This window comes from Propithecus coquereli, unplaced genomic scaffold (genome assembly GCF_000956105.1).
Source record: "Propithecus coquereli isolate 6110/MARCELLA unplaced genomic scaffold, Pcoq_1.0 Scaffold111, whole genome shotgun sequence".
NCBI classification, from domain to species: Eukaryota; Metazoa; Chordata; class Mammalia; order Primates; family Indriidae; genus Propithecus; species Propithecus coquereli.
In genome coordinates, this window is record NW_012135081.1 from 8234648 (window position 1) to 8253983 (window position 19336).

A 19336-nucleotide genomic window follows, 5' to 3' on the forward strand; every position below is an offset into this window, starting at 1 on the left:
GTCAGGGCTTCAAGCATGTCCAACCCCCAGACAGTGTGAACCACACCCATTTGGTGTGAATGTACCCATCCCTTCCTCCCCCTCCCACCTGCCCGACACCCGATGAATGTTATTATTGTGTGTGCACATAAGTATTGATCAGTTAATACCAATTTGATGGTGAGTACAAGTGATGCTTGTTTTTCCCTTCTTGTGATATTTCACTTAGAATGTGCTCCTTATGAGAATCTAATTCCTGATGATCTAATATGGCACAGAAGTCATGATGCTGGTGCTGAGGAGCCACTGCAAATATAAAATACGATTAGCAGAGAGGTTTGACTGCACAATAAATATAATGTGTTTGAATCATCCTGAAACCATCCCTGCCACTCCCCCACCCCCATTCATGGAAAAATTGTCTTCTATGAAACCAGTCCCTGGTGCCAAAAAGGTTGGGGACTGCTGACCCATGGTATATAGCGCATTGCTTTCTATACTGTCTACTGCATTGGTCACAACCTCCCAACGTGGCACCAACAGTCCTCCTCACCCTCTACTTCCTTCTTTCCCCCCCAGATCCCTTTGGGGTGATTCATCAAGTTGGAGCTTGACACATGATTTCTGCTCATTTTGTGCAGCCTTCCTCCAGTCTCCTGGGGATGCAAAGGAGGAGGAAGGAGGGACCAGTCAGCTGGATGGAGACTTCTTTGCCTAAAGATGAGAATACCACAGTGGGGCTCTTCAAAGACAGCTACTTTGAAGATCTGCCCAGCATGAGGTTCTAGTTTTGGGGGTCCTGTGGCTGAACAAATAAGATTTTATTTTATTTTATTTTTTTATTATTATTTTTTTTTGAGACAGAGTCTCACTGTGTTGCCCAGGCTAGAGTGCCGTGGCGTCATCTTAGCTCACAGCAACCTCAGACTCCTGGGCTCAAGCGATCCTCCTGCCTCAGCCTCTCGAGTAGCTGGGACTACAGGCATGCGCCACCATGCCCGGCTATTTTTTTCTATATATTTTTAGTTGTCCAATTAATTTCTTTCTATTTTTAGTAGAGACGGGGTCTCGCTCTTGCTCAGGCTGGTCTCGAACTCCTGAGCTCAAACAATCTGCCCGCCTCGGCCTCCCAGAGAGCTAGGATTACAGGCGTGAGCCACCGCGCCCGGCTAATTTTATTTTTTTTAAGAGACAGGGTCTAGCTCTGTCACTCAGGCTTGAGTATAGTGGCATGATCATAGCTCACTGCAGCCTTGAACTCCTGGGCTGAGGCAATCTTTCCTCAGCCTCTGGGTAGCTGGGACTACAGGCCGGTGCCACCACACTCGGCTAATTTTTTTTAAGAGACAGGGTCTTGCTATGTTGCCCAGGCTGGTCTTGAATTCCTGGGCTCCAGGGATCCTTCTGCCTCAGGTTCCCTAGTAGCTAGGATTACAAGTGCAAGCCACTGTGCCTGGCAGGAAAATACTGAGTGTTTACCTTGTGCCACGGTCTGTTGAAGCGGCAGACCACTGGCACTTTTCTTGTGTTATCTTGTTTAATCCGCACAACAATCCTCTTTGGTGGGAATTTTATGTTCCATTTTACAGTTGAGAAAACTAAGGCACAGAAAAGTAAAGTCACTTGCCCTAGTCAAACAACTAGTAAGCAGTGGAGCCAAGATCTGAACCCAAGCAGACTGACTGCAGCATCCCTGGTTGGCACCGCAGTGCACACTGCCAACTTGGCTTATTCTAGGAATTTCCCTTCTCTGTGCCATGACATATTAAGAACTGAGCTACAGGTCATTTTGAGCAAGAACCAGCACTCCCTTCCCTGCCCCTGTGAAAGGGAGTTGGGATCCCAGAGAAGAGTTCCCAAGAGACATTGCCACTTTGGCTATTTTTCCTGAATGTTCCCCAGGCAGGGAACTCTAGCTTTTGGTTTGCCAGGTGTCTCTCAGTTCTTTTAATTAACACCAGGGTCAGCCTTTAGCCAGAGCCCTGCCTATAGCTGGAATCCATAACCTGTGGCTTAGGGGCCAGTCTGCTGTGACAGCCAGAGAGGACAAAGCAGGTGTTAAGGTGAGGTGGAGTCTCCTGAGATGATGCTCCCTTTGCCTTATCTATAAAAAGCTCCGGCACGATCTACGCCATTTATGGTGGAGGCCAGGGAGGCAGAGTGTGCAGGAGGAGGAAGAATCAGGCTGAAACAGCTCCTCTTTGCCTCTCTGGTTTCTCTTCCAAAATGCTGTCAGCACTGCCAGTTGGAAAATATTTTTCTCCCTCCCTTTGTCTTCTTTCTTATTAAAAAAAAAAAAAAAGCCATCTGGTGTCAAATTCACTCCTGGCACATCATAAAGGGTAGCACTAAAAATGTCCCTGAAAAACTAAAAGCAAAACCACAGCAGTACACATGGGATTTAATCTCAGCATCGTAGAACTGTGGAGTTGCTAGGGGCCTCAGAGATCAAACCCTTTCTTGTACACAGGAGGAAACCGAGGCTGGAGGGATTGCGTCACTCTTTCAAAAATGTTTATCGAGCGCCTACTGTGTTCAAGGCACTCTTCACGTGCCACAGATTAATCTCGAACCTAACAGACAAGAAGCCTTCACTTCTTGGAGTTTTCCGTGGGAAGATCTCGCCTCAGTCCTGGGGCCCGCCTCTGCTGCCCTTCCCAAACGCCCCGAAGGCGGGGAGCCTTGGCTTGGCCATCTCTGCATGCTACACCACCATGCTCCGTGGCTGTCACCCGCAGCCCCCGCGGTTCCCGCCTGGAGCTGCTGTTTACACGAGGGCGAAGTTGCAGCGCGCCGCCCCAGCGCGGTCCCCCGCCAGCCGGCCGCTGTAATTCCCCGCGCTTCCTCCCGCCGCAGCTCTGGCTCCGCATTCCTCAGGGTTGAGCAACAACTTTCCCTCCGAAGGCAGCTGGGCCGTGGCCAGGCGGGGCTCCTTGCGCTGGGCCCCTCGCGGGGCGCGGCCGGAGTCCCAGGCGCTGGGCCTCTTGGCGGGCGCGGCCGGGTGACCCGTGCCTCCAGAGGTGGCACCCAGGGCCAAAGCGGAGCTCAGCCACCAGTCCCTCCCCTGGGAACAGAAACTGGCCTGCAGGGTGGGGCGGGGCGGGGCAGGGCGCGTGGGGTGGGGGACGCGGGCCGGGTACTATCCAGCCTTTCCTGCTGGCTGAGCCAGGATTCCTAAGGACCAAGTGGGTGCGTGGGCCTGACCCTGACCTTGATCTTGGAGTTGGTTCAGGCTGACCGCCCACTCCTGCCCAGGGTGAGCACGCAGTTTGCTTCCACTTTTTCTTTTTATGTTAACTCCGATTCTGGGGATTCTTTGACAACGAAAAGAGGGGTTTGTAATAACTCCAAAAAGAGGGGTCCTAACCCAGTTCTTTGTCTGAATCTAAATATTTACAACAATTACCTTACTACTTTTATCCCTTAGACACCATCTCATGCCTACTGTACTTCGGCGTATCTCTGGGAGAAAGTTGGTTTCTTATTACTTTGCTCATCTTATAAATGCAAAAGCTCAGACACACAGTTCTATGGCAGGTCAAAAGCCAAGAAGCAGTTAGCACACTCTGGAGCCACTTCAAGGCCCCTGACTCTCTTCAGTCAAGCACAGCCCTTCCTGGACCCTGATGTTACCTTAAGAGAAACTGGCCCCGCTTTCAGTCCTGGGAGGCTTGCATCGGCGCCTGTGGGGTGCAGTGGGGTTAGATGAGCAGACTAAGGTCTAGATCCACTAAAATGTAAGCTCCAGGAGGGCAGGGATTTGACTCTGCCTGTTCACTGCTGTATCCATGGCTCTGAAAACAATTCTTGGCACATGGCCGGTGCTCGGTACATATTTGTCAAGTGGATGAATGAATAGAGCAAAGGTCTTCAGATTCCTAAGAGTTAGACATAATCTCTCTTCTTGCTCCTTTACTTTCTGTTTAAACTTATGCTTTCTTTCTTTTCCTGCCTCTTAAATCTTGAGCTTAGGTGTTGAAGTCTTTTTAGTTTTGTCTTATTTTAATATACTTTTTATTTTGGAAAAATTTTAGGTTTACAGAAAAGTTGCAATAGTATAGAGGGTTCCCGTGTAGTCTTCACTCAGCTTCCCCCAAAGTCAACATCTCACCTAACCATAGTACATTTGTCAAAATGAAGAAATTAACGATGGGCTGGTCCGAGTGCCGTGGCGCTTACAACTAATTGATCACAACCAGTTATAGATTTCTTTTTCCTTCTCTACTCCCACTGCTTCACTTGACTAGCCTTAAACAAATAAAAAAAAGAAATAAAAAAAATTAACATAAGAATAATACTATTAACCAAACTACAGACTTTATTTGGATTTCACACTTTTCCACTCATGTCCTTTTTCTGTTCCAGGATGCAGTCTGGGATGTCACATTGCATTTAGGGCTTGAAGCCTTTTAATATGTAATCCAGATCTCATTCTGTAGGGTCTCTTCCCTTGGCAATGAGGCAGGAAGTAAAGTCCCTGGCACTGGACTGAGCTCCCCGTCCTGGGGGCCTAGGAAACACCTTGAGCCCTAGATTTCTTGAGAGTGCTATTAAGGGATTCTTGCTGGGTCAGCCTGCTGCCTCTGGTAGCACCTCAGTAAAAATCCAGATCCCAAGACCTACTGGGTCCAACTGGGTGGAGACAAGGAAGTCCATGTGGTTCTCTAGGGAACACTCAGAGCTGAGGAGGAGAGAGGGCACCTGAGCTCTCTTGTGTTTAGGCATTTCAAGACCTGCTAGAATTCTGGAAGTGGCTGGAGTTTCAACTGAAGGTGCTCCTTTCTCTTTGGTTGTGGGAGGGGCCCAGATACCAGGAAACACCTGTATGGGCAGCTCAAGTTGCTAGGAAGAAGCCTATAGCAGATTTCTAGTAACTACCACTGCAGAAACCCTGATTCTTAGCTGAACACTGTCAGGAACTGCGAAGGGTCTGAAATTTTATCCTACTTACAAGCTAACAAATTAGCCCACCAATGTCACAGCTGCTGGCGGAAGCTGAGACTCCTGGGTCACAGATCTTCATCTGTGAGTTTATTACCCACAGCAATAGCAGTAGCAAGAGTATCAGCCCCAGTTCTCACAGGACTTCACAGAGAGGGCCAGGTGATGCCTGGACGCACAGTAGAGTACATTTCAGGAGAAGAACCCTGAACTTATATAATAATAAAAATTATTATTATTTTTAGAGATGAGATCTCACTCTGTTGCCCAGGCTGGAGTGCAGTGGCATGATCATAACTCAGGAGTTCAAGTAATCCTTCCGCTTCAGCCTCCCAAGTTGCTAGAATTACTGGTGCCCACCACCAGCCCTGGCTGCCCCATGTATATCTTACAATGGGCAGCATGACTGCCCTCTGCTCTGAAGGGGGACGCTACATATTTTACATGGCTGTTCACTGTATTCTGGAAATGATAATCTGGAACAAAGTACAGTCAATGCCTCACTTGCAAGATGCGTAGAAATGGAATGAACCCATGGAGAATTGTCTTCCAACAAACACATGGCCATATAAAACAAACATTGCATTTCCCAACCTCTCCTGCAACTAGATGTAGCCGTGTAACTAAGTTGTCATTTATGAAGTGTAAACTTTTGCATGACAGCTGTCCCAGAGGACATCTCAATGGCTACCATGCACCCAGGGCACCTTCTTCCCATCTTCTTTTTTCCTGAGGGCTGGAACGTGGCCCTGATGTTGGAATTGGAGCGGTCGTGTTGGAGCAGGGGCAGCATGCTAAGGAATGATAATGGCAGAGCAGCGGATGCAAGGGGCCGAGGGATGGTGGTGAGACTGACAAACTAAGTCTGTACTGATTGTCTCCGGACTTCCTTCCATGAGAAAAAAAGAAACTTCTATCTTGTTCTAACTTTTTTTATTTTTATTGATGTATGCACCTGAACTTAATTTTAGCTGATCCAGGGTTCGAGCAGAGGAGGACCAATGGAGGGTTAAACATGTCAGCAGAGAGAAGGGCCGGGGGCTCAGCAGTGAGAGGGGACGGGAGGGGGAGTCGCCTCTGGCTCGTTCACCACCCACTGGTGATGACCCATTCACAAGGGGGCCCGGCTGGCCACGCGACCCAGCAGCAACCGTTTGAAGGCAGCAAGCAACAAGCTGGCTCCATTCACAAACCCTGTCCTCCTTTGAAAACCAATCACCAAGCGAAGCATGACTGGGTGGTGGCCAGCGTCGGCCCATCTGTCACGCCCTTTCAGAGAGCCAGACGACGGCAGCCGGCCTGGGCCGAGCCAGCCCCTTTCCCTTTGTGCCCCAGGGACACGCACTGTAACGAGATCACAGTGCCTGCTGAATTATTCAGAGCTGCCCTGAGTGTCAGTTTTATTATAAACATGCAGATTGCTCGAGGCTCCAAACTTCCAAACCTCCAGCAGCCACCTCCCTCCAGGATTTTGACTGGCTGCTTTGTGCCTGTGATTTCACTAGGCCTTGATGGCCTAATTTGCCTTTGACCGGTTCCTACCTGCCGCTCAGCACGAAGGCCTGGGCACCCTTTACCCACGGCTTCCCATGGCTTCCGCAGGCCCCATTCTTTGCTCAACAGCTGTCCTCACCGCCACCCCAGCAGTCCTGCCTCTGCCTCTTCCCTCTCCTCCTGGATCCACCGCCCAACTCAGTGACATCAGACTCTCCAAGTGCCTGCCTTCCCCTGCTGGGGACACGTTAATAACAGGATCCTCTGCTCCTGTGGGCCACGGTTGAATCTTTAAGCCCACGAGGTCTCCCCTTCCATCGCGGTGTTCCAGCCTGAACTCTGCCCTTCCCTGTGTGTCCCAGATCCCCAGGACTCTGCAGAGCTGATCTGGAGAATACCCCCCAGCTGGTAATGAGGCAGAGATGGTAATGCACATTTAAGAGTAATGAAATGCAGTGATATTTCAGGCCTGACAGACCTATTTCTGGCAGCCTTAGAATTAAAGTGTGAGGCTTTGTACTGCAGCTGCTACGAGGAGCCTTCAGAGTTTTTCTAAAGATGTGAATAAAGCTTCCAGGGCTTCGGCTCAGATCACTGTGGCTATTTATCCTGCTGCTGCTTTCATTGTACCTTTTTATTTGAAATTTTAGAGCTTTTAGATGAAGGAAACGCAGCAGTAAGTGCAAAGCATACAAAATATCCTGGTGGGGGAGAATGTCCCAGTTTTTCTCTCCAATTGTCCATGACAGCTCTGGGGAGGAAGAGCTGCTCCCAGGGAGCGTTGCCTCTGTCTCCCCTTTCGGTGTGCTCCTCCTGAATCCTGCCCCACTGCAGTAGGCAGTGGGGCCTCCTGAGAAAGCTCTAGGAGGGAGTCCATGCCACTAGGATTGACGGGGCTAGGCAAGGGCCGAGCCTCCCTCACTGCTGTGAGCTGGGCATACGCTGTCCCTGGTTGGGGAATATGGCAGGAAGGAGTTGATCCACTCAAGACTAATAGTGAGAGCTCACTCCCCCTACTCCAGTTAGAAAATCCGGCCTGCTGATTCTCAGCTCTGTAGCCTGCTCCATCCGTGGCTACCCAGAAGTTTGGAGGAGAGGCCATGCAGGGCAGTGGTGCAACACATGGGCTCCACAGTCAGACAAACCTGGGGGTGAAACTTGGCTCTGCCCAGCAACTGCACTGTCCAGGGTAAGCCACTCACCCTTTCTGGGCCTCAGCTTCCCCACCTGTAAGATGGGGATAATAAGACATCTATTATTCAGGTCCTTGGGATATATGTAAGGTACCTGGCACATACGAAGCCGCAATGTCGATTATTCGCATTGAGGTTGTCCCAGGACTAGGATAGCTAGGCTTCCTTCCTGGCACTGGCACTCATGTGCCAAGCCCCTCCTCACTCTGGGGCAGTGTAGTGCATTGGGAAGAGAAGGGGCTTTGGAGTCAAATAGAACCCGGTTCAAACCCTGGTTCTTTCATTTTCTGACTTGTGAGGCTGGGCAGGTTACTTAACCTCCCCGAGTCCCAGTTGCCTCATCTGTGAAAACAGTGATAAATACTCAGCTCGAAGGGTTGCGGAGGTTAAATGAGAGCATGTTTTTAAAAGCACCCACACAGTGCCTGGCACACAGTAGGTGTTGATAAGTAATGGCTCCCTTCCCCCTTCCCTTCTCCTCCCTCTGCATCTGTTAAAAGGAGGGAAGTTTTAGAACCAGCCACCAGTTTACAGGAAATGCAGGAGGAGGACAAGCATGGTAAATGATGATGTGGGATTCCATCAGCAAAATCCAGAATTTGGGAAATTCTGTATGATGAATGACCTAGAATCCTCAATGAGCAAATGACAAGAGAGAGAAGGAGGGAGAGACAGAGGAAGAACCAAATGAAATGTGAGGACCTTGTTTGGATCCTAATTCAAACAGATCAACTGGGAAAAAATAAAAGAGGCAATCAGGAAAATTTTGATAGTGACTGGATGGATGTTTGATAACATTAACTAATCATTGTTGGCTGGGCATGGTGGCTCATGCCTATAATCCAAGCACTTTGAGAGGCCAAGGTGGTAGGATTGCTTGGGACCAGGAGTTGGAGGTTGCAGTGAGCTATGATGACACCACTGCACTGTAGCCTGGGCAATAGAGCAAGACCCTGTCTCAGAAAACAAAAGTAATCGTTGTTAATTTTTAGGGTGATAATGGTATAGTAGTTACACTACAAAGGAGTGTTTATCTTTTGGAACACATACTAAAGAAATTACAGATTAAATGATGTGGTAATTGAGATTTGCTTGAAAATAATTTAGTGGGATGAAGTGAGGATATAGATGAAGCAAAATTGGCCACAGGTGGATAACAATTGAAGCTGGGTAATGGTATGTGGGGGGTTGTTAAACTATTCTCTCTGCTCTTATACATGTTTGAATATTTCCATAAAAGCGAGGGCAAAAAAAGCAGCAGTTCTTTCTAGATGGGAAGTGTCCCTCCCATCTATCTTGTCCTTGGCATCCTCCCCACCCTTCCTTCATTTCACTTCCTCCTTATCACTTGCCTGGACTATTGCAGCAGCCTCTTAGAGTCTCCCAGCCTTGGTCTCTCTCCCTTCCAATCTTCGCATTCTGCTGCCAAAGTTATCTTCCTAAAACACAAATCAGATCACGTTCTTTCCTGCTTAAAAACCCCTCAGTAGCTCCCTGTTGCCAATAATCTAGTAGAGTATAAAATCCTTCTTATGCTATTCAAAGTCCTTCAAAGTTTAGGCTCAGCCTTCCTGTCTAGTCCGGATTGCAGTCCAGTCCCCACTCCTTCATGAAGCCTGACTTTGCTCATACCAGTCAGGCACTTTCATGCCTCCATGACTTCTCTTATATAATTATCTGGCAGGTCTTCCTCCCTGGCCCTTAACTTCATCTATTGAAGACTAAAATATCTTGCAAAGCTCAGTTCAAATGTCATTCCTCCTTGATGGTTTCTGGAAGTCTTTCCACCGCTCACTAAATATCTCTGCCTCTCTGCCTTCTGGCATATGGTGTCTCTCCTCCCGGCTCTCTGTGGTTGGGCGGGGCCATGTGACCAGCTTTAGCCAATGGGCTGTGAGTGGAAGTCATACAGTTCACTTCTGGGCCAAGAATTCTATTGCTAATTCAAAACCCTTCTGAGCTTTCTTTCCCTGTGGCTTAGCGATAGGCGACACCCAGATAAAGGCTGCTCCATTAGACTGGGTTTTGGAGCGAGCATGATGCCATGGAGAGGAGCCTCCTGTCCACCTGTGAGGGCTGTGTACTCTGGGATACGTAAATGTGAGGGGTTGTTTGTTTCTTCAGCATAATCTCGTCTATCCTGAGCTAGAATCAGGTGTGCTGTTCTCTGTGCTTTTGCATTGCAGTTACATGTATGTAAGGTGTCTAGATGACACCCCCTTTAGGTCAGGAATTCTACGTTACGGTCTTTGCATTCTGGCCCCTAGCACCTAGCACAGTGCCCTGCAGAGCGGAGGTAGGAACCAAATGCACAGCAGTCCCTAGCTCTGGTTGATGCAGGTGGGTGTTTGTGCAGGGGTCGAGATGTGCTGTCCTTGTGAGGGGTCCCCTCATTAGTTGTGGTGGCTGTGATGGTTTGGAGATGGAACCAGGACCTGGCTTGATCTTCTCAGTGGATGGCATGCCCAGCCCCAGGGAATGAAGCATGGCTGGTTTAAGCCAATCCTAACAGTCCCTTTCCCTTGTGGTTGTGATTAGTTTAGATACGGGCACACAAACCAGCTTTGGACAATGAGATAAGGGAAAGTCTTGTTCCCCCCTGAAAAACAGAAGTGCAGCTAGTCTATTCTAGTTTGGATTTCCCTGATAGCAGAGCCTGAGACAGGATTTGAATGTTAATAGTTTATGTGGGAGGGGATCCCAGGGAGCAGGAAACAGGGAGTAGGGAGGAGGGAGTGGAGAGAATGGAACAGGAAAGAAAGAAAAGTCAATAAAGAGTGTACTTTTGAGCTTGTTACACCCTCCCAGGAACATCAGAATTGGCCCTCCAAATGGCAGGAGGTTGGATTATTTATGCAACAACTTTCGTTTGTTGCCAGTTACCCCACATTTCATTGAAACTGGATGTTCACTGGTGACTTCCTAGTGACAAGAATCCAGTGGGTGCTTTTCTGTCCAATTTCATCTTTGCCAGACTGTCCACCACTTCCTCTTTTTGAACTCTCTTCTATCATGGTTTCTATGACATCCTCCCTCCAATGCTTGTCCAGCCTCTCTGGCTGCTGCTGCTTGGTTTCCTTCCCAGGCTCCTTTCCTTTTCCCACTCTGTAGATGATCTCCTGGATTCTATTCTGGTCTTCCTCACTTCTACCCACTCTCACTGGGCAAACCATCTCATGAAATGGTTTCCACTGTTACTGTTGTGATGCCAGCTTCCAAATCTATACCCTCGGCTTTCTCTCCTGAGTTCTGCAGGCATATATCTACACGTCCATCCAACACATATTTGTTGAGCAGTTTGAATAAAGAGTGTGTCATTGAGCTGGTTACCACTGTGGGTCACTGGGGCCCTGTGGACCTGAGCAGAATGCAGCTCGGATCGGCCCTCAGAAGAATAGGAGGCCAGGGCACTTGTTCAATTGGCTCTCACACTCCATTTCTTGAGGGTTGTGCTGGGGACGTTAACCTCCCTGCATTTTGGGCTGCCCTGCATGCTGGCTGAGTGAACTCTCCAGGCTTCGCCTAAGGCAGAGAGCCAGCCATGCAGTGGCCATTAAGGAGGGATGCTATCGGGGCGTGGGAGTGTCAGCACAGCTGCAGCAGAATCTGAGGGGGGGCAGAGGGCACAGAGTACAGGACACCTAAAGTTGTCTGCTGCAGCTCTGTCACCCATGTGATAGATTCTAAACTCCTTATTGTGACACCAGTATCCCTCTATTACCCAGGCTAGAAACATGCTAGGCATTCTAGATGCTTCCCTAACCACTCTCTCTCCCTTCTTTGTCTCTGCAGCCACAGTCTTAGTTCAGGTGGCCATTTCTTGAGGGCCATGGTGACAACCTGCTTATCTTTTATAATACCAATGATACCAAACAAATAATACACATTAGAAATTCAAGGGGCTGTGGAGTCCATAGAGGGTTATCTGACTCAGTCCTAGGGCTCAGGGAAAGCTTTTAGGAGGGAGTAACATCTCAACTGAAATCTGGTGATTGAGTAGGAATTAGCCAAAGAAGCGCAATGAAAATGTTCAGTTAGAGGGGAAAGCATGATTGAAAGCTCAGGACGGGCACAGCAAATTAAACACACCAAAAAAGTCAGTTTATCTGAAGTGTGAGGAAGGAAGAGAAGAGAATGCGATTGGAGTTAAAGAGTGACCAGGTAACACAGGACCCTGCAAGCCTTATTAACAAGTACATCTTATTCTAAGGGAAATGAGAAGCCTGAAGGATTCAAAATAGGAGAGTGATGGGACTGAATCTGAGCTTTAGTAAGATCACTTTGGCTAAAGCATGGGAAAAAAATGAGAAGATCACACTAATTGTTGGCTATTTGGCTGTAAACTCCCTGTTGATTGCCTTCCCAGTGTCTATTCCTTGTCTCTTGCCACAGTACATGGCTTTCCTTTATAGGATTTCACATTCTCGACCATGTAACTTGAGTGGGATGTACTCTTGTTCCCAACCATCACCAAGGTCATCAGCATACTGGCCACAGTGGCTGGTTCAGGGATGAGCACTTGACCCATTTCAAATTGGTGAGAGAATATGAGTCTCAGGACTTGTGTGGCAGCTGCTAGTATGAGGATGTGAGTCTGAATTGCTGTGGCCACTTTATAACTGTAACAGGAGAACCTGGAGCTGCTGTTGGAAGGCCACAGTATGAAACATGATGATGAAGCCACCAAAAAAAGCAGAGAGGAAGAGAGGGGAAACTGAATCCTTGGTAATACTGTATGAACTTTTGGATCAAGCCTTGTTCAAAGCCACCTTTTCCTCTGGACTTTATGATAATGTGAGCCAATAAATTCTCTGTATTGTTTAAGCTTGTTGGATTTTTGCTTATGCCAACCTAAAGATTCCTGACTGATACAGAAACTAGTTCCATGAGTAAGGTGTTTCAAGAGACAGGCCTAAAAAGTGGAATTGGTTCAAGCAAAGAGGTAAGATGAAGGGCAGTAAGAACTCCTACTCTTGGGTTGAGAAATTGGCTGGCTAATATAACTAGTTAGACAGTTTCCTATTATGTCTCGGATCATGGGCCTACTGTGGCTGTAGCAGTACATTAATTGGTAGAAAAATGGAGAGTGTTGGCTCCTTCTTGTTACTATTAGTGAGGTACTATAAAAAGGTAAACTTATGTTCAAACTAGCCTACCCAAAAACAGAGAAGGAAGAAAATACAGCTTTGATAAGAGAAGCCCCTTTCTCCCTATGGTAAAAATGGCTGAGATTCTAGAAACTAGAAGGACTGGAAAATCCCAAAAACTTTGCTCCGAGGTATGTTAGTATGAGCAGAAGCAGGGATGAGGTAGCGCATTGTGTAAGATAAGGGACATGGGATATGGTTGAAGCTTGATTCCCCAGCCCCTTGCCAAGTACTTCCTGGCTTTTACTTCCCCCAAATCCGAGGGGACCATCGCTTCCATTAAAGATGTGAGCAGGATACAGCCTATAGGCAAGGACCAGATTTAGAAGCGCCTCCCAGCCTGCTTCTTCAAATTGTTCTAAGGTACGGTTCAAGATTAAACATAAGGCTGGGTGTTCAAGTTCAAGATTAAACACTAAGGCCTATCTTTTGCTTAGAGAAAGAAATACCCAGGCCAGATCCCAGATTCAAACACTAGTCTCAGCAAGAGCTCTGGTTTTATATGCTAGCTCATAGAATCAACCAGAAGCAAATAGACTTGAAGCCCACTATGGGAGTTACAGTGCCAAAGAAACTCTAAGCCCAGGTGATAATGGCCATTATAATTCTCAGGTCCCAAAACACAATGAATCTTTCTTCATAGGAATGAAACATTAAAGCAGTGGTTCTCACACATTTGTGTATATAAGAAGTTTATTAAAAATATAGATCCAGCTGGGTGCTATAGCTCGCTCCTGTAATTCCAGCAATTTGGGAGGCCAAGGCAGGAGTATTGCTTGAGGCCAGGAGTTTGCAACCAGCCTGGGCAACATAGACCCCATCTCTATAAAAAATAAAAATAAAAAAGTAGTGTGGCATGTTGGCCTCCACCTGTAGTCCCACCTACTTGGGAGGCTGACATGAGACGATTGCTTAAGCCCAGGTGTTTGAGGTTATAGTGAGCTATGATTGTGCTACTGTACCCCAGCCTGGGTGACAGAGCAAGATCTTGTTTCTAAAAAGGAAACAAACACAAAAACAGAAAACAGATTTTTGGGCTTCATCCCCAAAGAGTCTGATTCCTTCCATCTGAGATTGGACATTATTAACGAATATCTCTGATGATTCACATGAAGGTGGCTAGGGAACCCCACTTGGGAAATATTGCATTTAAGGAAATTATTAAATTCCTTAAAGACAGGCAGCAGGACTTATTTTGTGCTGATAGTATCTGTGTACTGTGTAGGGTACAGAGTATGAGCTCAGCAGAGGCTTGTCTCTTAGAACTGAAATGCATGGGTTTCCAGAGCCAAGGTGGGTTTGGGAAGTAGGCAGACTGTGATTCCAGGGACTGATCTGTCCTAGGTCCCTGTTCCCCTGCTCCTTAATCCTGTCTGATCCTGCTTTCCATCTATTGGGGCTGCCTTGTCCAGACATTGAGCTGGCAATTAGTATACCGAGGATCTTTTGTCAGTGTTCCTTGTACAGGTAGAGAGTTCTGGACATATCTTTGAGTGGTAGGGAATGTACCAAACATCAGAGAGAGTGTTTACTAGGCTTTCCATGTTTATTTTCTGCCCTCCACCTCACCTCAGGACAGGGAGTATTCTAAGAGCCTTAGAGAAGCAGTTATATTTTTCTGGCATCTTGGGTGACTCATGTGTCCACACACACTCCACTGAGGGCCTTGGGATTTTCAAGGTCAGGATATTTAAAGTCACATTCTTGGGAGTGTTCTGGACACTGCCAGCTCAGCTCAGGATGAGGGAAGTACACAGAGACAGCTGTCAGTGTCAGTGACCACTGTTTATGGTGAGTCTAACAGCACATACCAGTTATAGTTATGGCCTTATCATTACTTAGCTCTAGCTGGTGATGGCCAAGTGATCATGGGTTTCTCTTCATTCATTTTCCTAAACATTTAATTCAGCACCTACTGTATGCCAGACACCAAGGAGGATAACAAAGATGTGTAGATGAGGTTCTACCTCAAATAAGCTCAGAGACCAGGAAGCAACATAGTGGCCCTACAGAGAGACTCATGAATAATAATCATACTCACAGGTAAGATATTATAAGCTCACTAAGGAAGAGCATCCAACCTGCAGTGGTGGAGATAATGGTGGGGTATAGGGAAATCTTCTGAAAGCAGGGTCCTGAGTTGCATATACAAATTTAAGGTGAGTTATCTAGGCCAACTTCTGTTTCTGGCCAAGATGGAATAACAGGGATGGAATTTATTTAAAAAGTTGTACAAAATATATGAAGCAATGGTTTTGGATATCAGATAGCACAGGACAATGATCTCTGAGAGAAGGAAAACAAGTGAGCTGAGCTCTACAATTGCTCCAGCCTACTGCCTTGAGAGAGTTTCCAGGCTGCAGCACAAAGAGGAGGAACCCAGGAAGTGTCCAACAACCTCTCTGAGTTGAGGAGATGGAATAGAGAGCCAAGGGAGGCCAAGGCAGTAGGGCAGCTAGAGTTTAAAGGGCAGTGTACCAGAGAGGAGAGAGATCAGAGAGAGGAAAGAGGAAAATGAGAGAAAATAGGGAGGGAGAGAGACAGGGAAGAGAGAGAGAGAAATCTGCAGAGGGTTCCCTCGAGTCTTCAGCTAAGTACTGATCAGAGCATGTGTGTAAGGAAAGTATCTGAGTGGAAGAAAACAACCACACTAAATGAGCAGAAGAAATAATCCCTGGAACTCACACAAGGCAAAGAACAGTTTTGTTCTCACCAGCCAGGTGGAAAACCTCATAAATCACAAGGCATCAGATAGAGTACTTAGAAGGGTATTATATCAGCAGTGGTGCAAAATTAGCCCTAGACTTAATGGATATTCTGATCCCAACTAACAAAGCTTAAACGCAATCAAACTCAAAAGGATCAAATTGTTTCCCAGTAAGTTAACTGTGTTCTAGAACAAAGCTCAAGAGTGTGTCTAGGAATACAAAAATATCCAGCAGCTAATAAGGTAAAACTCACAGTGTCTACCATCTAGTCAAAAATTACCAGGCATACAATCAGGAAAATATGACCCATAACAAGGAAAATAAATCAACTGATAGATAGACTCCAAAATGACATAGATCTTAGAAAAAGGACATTAATAGAAAAGGATATTAAAATAGTTATTATATGTTCAAGAAAGTAAAAGAAAAATTACACATGTTAAATAAAGTCACGGAAGATTTAAAAATGATCCAAATCAAACTTCTAGAGATGAAAAATGTAATGTGAAATAAAAAATTCACTGGGTGAAATTAACAGCAGAGTAGACACTGCAGAAGAAAAAAACAAATGAACTTGAAGATGTAGTCATAGAGACTATCTGAAATGAAATACAAAGAAGAAAGACCGAGGAAAACAAAAAAGAACAAAGTATCAGTGATCTGTAAGAAAACTTCAGGTGGCTTAATATTTGTATAATTGGAGTCTCAGAAAAAGTGGGAGAGGCAGAAAAATATTTGAAGACATATGGCCAAATATATTCCAAATTTAATGAAAACTATAAGGTCACAAATCCAAGAAGCTCAATGGACCCCTAGTACAGAAAACTGAAGAACTACACCAAGACACATCATAATAGAATTGTTTAAAACTAGTGCTATTAATAAATAGAATAGCCTAAAAGCAGTCAGAGGAAAACAGGACACATTATGTACAAAGGAACAAAGTTTAAAATTACAGTGGACTTTTTTTTTGAAAATAATGAAAGCCAGAGGACAATGGAACAACATCTTTAAAGTACTGAAAGAAAAAAAATGATCATCCTAGAATTCTATACCCAACAAAAATAGCTTTTGAAAATGAAGATGAAATAAAAAAACTTTTCAGACATGTAAAATGTGAAAGAATTCATCACCAGCACACTTGTACTATAAAAAATGTTGTTCTTTAAGTGGAAGGAAAATTATACTAGATAGAAGTCTGGATCTATACAAAGCAATTAAGAGCACTGGAAATGGGGTGTCCCATCTAATAAATGAAGGAATGATGGACTAGAATAACACAGTTTTGCAACCTCTAATGCATTAATGAATCTAGGCAATGATCAACAACAACTGATAATATGATAAAAAGAGAGGCAATCAGATATTATGTACCCTGGTGGAGGCACACTTCACCACCTATGTGAAGTAGTATTGTCAAAAAATAAGAACAAAAAGAGATATTAATAGTAACCAAACCTGATTCTGGCCTCTAGATCTAACCACCTACTTATTGGCTTTGCAAGGGACCAAGAAATATGTTAAATGATACCACTGTGTTTCAATTGTAAAAAATCCATCGTTGGTCTGAGTGCAGTGCTGTTTGCAACTAATCGATCACAACCAGTTACAGATTCCTTTGTTCCTTCTCCACTCCTATTGCTTCACTTGACCAGCCTTAAAAAAAAAAAAAAAAAAAAATTCAGACTTGGGAAATTCTGTAGGAGAAATAACCAGATTTTTTTCAGCTAAAAAAAAAAAAGTGCAACGAGAGAGAGAGAGCTATTGAAATTTTCGTAGAGGGGGAACTACAGACTACAAGAGACTTCAGAGACTTATCCATCAATTGTAATGTATAGATCTTGTTTAGATTCTGAATTCAAACAAACATGCTAAAAAAGGAAAAAGAAATTTATAAATCATTCCGGGAAATGTAAACACTGACTGGTATTTCATAATATTAAAGAATTGTTGGAAGAAAAAGTTACCCAGGCCAAGAGGAGGAAGATCAACCCAGGGGGTGGGGACATCCTAGGCAAAGACGCCCTGGAAGTGAGAAGGGTGGCCATTCGGCAGTCACAGCAGCAAGGACTCCTGCCGTATAAACATCCTCTTACTTTCCCTCTGGACTAGGGCTGGCTGTGGTGCTCTGGTTTCTGAGAAAGGAAAATGCAGAATATTGACATGGAGACTATTTCTGTCCACCTCTTCTGGGTTTCCTGGGTGTGGGGGTCACGTGGGGGTGGGGGAGAGTCTTGTTGAGGGTTTTCAAAGCCACTCTCAGCAACAGGGGAATAGGACCTGGGGGTTTGGGCCAGACAGAGGCTTTGAGTACTTTAATTTCATCCCACCCTTCCAGCTTTGCCCTGCGATTAGAAGACAAGGAAGGAGGAGAGGCTTAGTATGAAGAGGAAAGGAAAGAGGGAAGGGGAGACAGAGAAGAAAGGAGGAAGAGAAAAGGGAAAGAGAAAGGAGGGGCTGAAGTAAGAGCTCAGGAAGTGTTTAGGACCTGAAGTGTTAGGACCCTAATTGACTTAGAGCCCCTAAACAGTAGGTGGAATGCTACCCTCCTCTCCTCTCCCTACCTGCCGTTCAGTTCACAGGCTGAGCATGGTGTAAGGAGGGATAAAAGGGGTGCTCTGGCCACGGAGATTAGGCAGTTTGTTGTGCTGTGGTCAACAGGACAAGCCAAGGAACCTGACCCCTGGTTGATCCATGGCCGCCCAAAGTGGACCATGTATGCCATAGTGCTTTTGTCATGTGGTTTCCTACTGTACCAAGATGCCCAGGGAGAAATAATAACAATGATCTTATTAGTTAACACTATCGAGTATTCACTATGCCAGGCCCTATTCTTTTTTTTAAAAAATGAATTAATTTAGGGCCGGGTGTGGTGGCTCACACCTGTCATCCCAGTACTTTGGGAGGCTGAGGTGGGAGGATTGCTTGAAGTCGGTAGTTCAACATCAGCCTGGGTAAAATAGCAAGGAACCGTCTCTACAAAAAATAAAAAACTTCCTATAGCCCTAGCTGCTTGGGAGGCTGAAGGGGGAGGATGGCTTGAGCCAGGAGTTAGAGGCTGCAGTGAGCTGTGATTGTGCCATTGCACTCCACCCTGGGTGACAGAGCGAGACCCCTCATCTCAAAACAAAAATTAATTAAAAAAATTTTTTTTTTTTTGGTGAGACAGGATCTCGCTTCGTCATCTGGGCTGGAGTGCAGTGGCATCATCACAGCTCACTGCAGCCTTAAACTGGCTCAAGCCATCCTCCCGCCTCAGCCTCCCGGAGTAGCTGAGATTATAGGCACTGTACCTAGCCCAGGCCCTATTGTAAGTCTTTACAGATTAACTCATTTTATCTTCTTAACAGCCCTTTGAGGAAGGTACTGTGATTAAACCCATCTAATAGATAAGGTAACAGAGCCCGGAGAGGTTAACTGCCTTTCTCAAGGTCACACAGATATTAAGTGGCCCAGCTGTAATTGAACCTAAGAAAAGTCTAGTTCCAGAGCTCATGCTCTTCACAACTACCCAGAACGGCAGTGACCACCTGGGCCAAGTCTAGTGACCTCAACCCCTGCCCCAGACAGAGCTTTAGAAAGGCTCCTCCTCTTCCCCCAGAGCACTGGGGCCCAGGGCTGGAAAGGTGGCTTCCTAGTGCTCTGGAAGAGACCCCGGAGCACACTGGGAAAGCCACTCTGGGCATGAAAGGCTGTTAGGGCCCCAAGGCTGGGGAACAGTTTGCCAAAAACAACAGCGTGCTTGTCCTAAACTGTTCTCAGGCTGCACAGCCTGGATGCCAGGCTGCTTGTCCACGATTGTTATCAGCTCTCCAAGGAGTGAACTCTGAAGTGTGGAGCATTCCAACCTCAGGATATTCTGAGGAACCTGGGA